The 2309-nt window shown below is 57.4% G+C and overlaps 1 non-coding gene across 1 annotated transcript in view; it reads left to right on the top strand.

The window, feature by feature from the left end:
• The first annotated feature begins 757 nt into the window (after positions 1-757).
• The window catches only part of LOC124565990, a 1910-nt gene continuing 358 nt past the window's right edge, over positions 758-2309 (top strand). Inside the window, exon 1 of the ribosomal RNA XR_006970750.1 lies at positions 758-2309. This exon is cut by the window's right edge and continues 358 nt beyond it. This is a non-coding gene — a ribosomal RNA (small subunit ribosomal RNA).

Here is a 2309-nt window from a genome sequence, read left to right as displayed (position 1 = left end):
GGGGGGGCCTTCCGGCGTGCTGGCCGCGCGGTGCGTGGGCGCACGCGCTACAGCCGGCTGGTGGGGGCGGCCAGTGGCAGGCGCGCCGGCCGACGGAGGCGGCAGGCGGCGCAGCTGCGCGCCGGCGCACCCTGCACGCGGCGCCGTGCGGCCAAAGTAGGTCCTCGCGGGCCCGGTGCGAAGCGCGGTGGACATCTGCAGTGTGCTGGTCCGATTGAGGACTGTGTGCGCTGAGGATGCGCCGCCGCCCGGCGCTCGGCGCCGCGACGCCGTCTGCTGCTCGGTCGCCTCTGCGGTTCTCGCAGGTGGATTGTATCGCAGCTGTGCGGACGTGTTGGCGCGTGCGCTGTGCTGGGAGAGTTCGCTTCGGCACCCAAGTGGGGCTTTTGTCCTTCTGTGGCGCTGGCGTTGGAGCTGCCGGCCACCGTAGGTGGCGCGTGTTGTCTCCCGCCGGCAATGCCACGACAGCACGCTCCCGGGCCTCTGTCGGCAGCGGCAAGCTCAGTTGGGAGCACGGGTGGTCGCACCTAAAGCGTCTACTCGCCAAACTCCGGGCGATTGCGCCTCTCTCGAACCCGACCAAGTACTTAGGACGGCGCTGCGCGCCGCCGGGACCTGAGAGGGTTTCGAGGTGTATTGTGCAGGGGAGCTCAGCCTCCTCCTGTTTGCAGAATAATTGAGCGGACGCTTGCGTGTTCGCGCGGGCCCCCGGGACACACTCCCGGGCGGCCGGCTGCTCAGCTCTAGTTGACGCAGCTCCCTGGTTGATCCTGCCAGTAGTCATATGCTTGTCTCAAAGATTAAGCCATGCATGTCTCAGTACAAGCCGCATTAAGGTGAAACCGCGAATGGCTCATTAAATCAGTTATGGTTCCTTAGATCGTACCCACGTTACTTGGATAACTGTGGTAATTCTAGAGCTAATACATGCAAACAGAGTCCCGACCAGAGATGGAAGGGACGCTTTTATTAGATCAAAACCAATCGGTCGGCTCGTCCGGTCCGTTTGCCTTGGTGACTCTGAATAACTTTGGGCTGATCGCACGGTCCTCGTACCGGCGACGCATCTTTCAAATGTCTGCCTTATCAACTGTCGATGGTAGGTTCTGCGCCTACCATGGTTGTAACGGGTAACGGGGAATCAGGGTTCGATTCCGGAGAGGGAGCCTGAGAAACGGCTACCACATCCAAGGAAGGCAGCAGGCGCGCAAATTACCCACTCCCGGCACGGGGAGGTAGTGACGAAAAATAACGATACGGGACTCATCCGAGGCCCCGTAATCGGAATGAGTACACTTTAAATCCTTTAACGAGTATCTATTGGAGGGCAAGTCTGGTGCCAGCAGCCGCGGTAATTCCAGCTCCAATAGCGTATATTAAAGTTGTTGCGGTTAAAAAGCTCGTAGTTGGATTTGTGTCCCACGCTGTTGGTTCACCGCCCGTCGGTGTTTAACTGGCATGTATCGTGGGACGTCCTGCCGGTGGGGCGAGCTGAAGGCGTGCGACGCGCCTCGTGCGTGCTCGTGCGTCCCGAGGCGGACCCCGTTGCAATCCTACCAGGGTGCTCTTGAGTGAGTGTCTCGGTGGGCCGGCACGTTTACTTTGAACAAATTAGAGTGCTTAAAGCAGGCAAGCCCGCCTGAATACTGTGTGCATGGAATAATGGAATAGGACCTCGGTTCTATTTTGTTGGTTTTCGGAACCCGAGGTAATGATTAATAGGGACAGGCGGGGGCATTCGTATTGCGACGTTAGAGGTGAAATTCTTGGATCGTCGCAAGACGAACAGAAGCGAAAGCATTTGCCAAGTATGTTTTCATTAATCAAGAACGAAAGTTAGAGGTTCGAAGGCGATCAGATACCGCCCTAGTTCTAACCATAAACGATGCCAGCCAGCGATCCGCCGCAGTTCCTCCGATGACTCGGCGGGCAGCCTCCGGGAAACCAAAGCTTTTGGGTTCCGGGGGAAGTATGGTTGCAAAGCTGAAACTTAAAGAAATTGACGGAAGGGCACCACCAGGAGTGGAGCCTGCGGCTTAATTTGACTCAACACGGGAAACCTCACCAGGCCCGGACACCGGAAGGATTGACAGATTGATAGCTCTTTCTTGATTCGGTGGGTGGTGGTGCATGGCCGTTCTTAGTTGGTGGAGCGATTTGTCTGGTTAATTCCGATAACGAACGAGACTCTAGCCTGCTAACTAGTCGCGTGACATCCTTCGTGCTGTCAGCGATTACTTTTCTTCTTAGAGGGACAGGCGGCTTCTAGCCGCACGAGATTGAGCAATAACAGGTCTGTGATGCCCTTA

Source organism: Schistocerca americana, unplaced genomic scaffold (genome assembly GCF_021461395.2).
Source record: "Schistocerca americana isolate TAMUIC-IGC-003095 unplaced genomic scaffold, iqSchAmer2.1 HiC_scaffold_1361, whole genome shotgun sequence".
Classification (NCBI taxonomy): Eukaryota; Metazoa; Arthropoda; class Insecta; order Orthoptera; family Acrididae; genus Schistocerca; species Schistocerca americana.
Note: the sequence above shows the minus strand (reverse complement) of the source record. Positions and strands in the feature narration are given on the sequence as shown.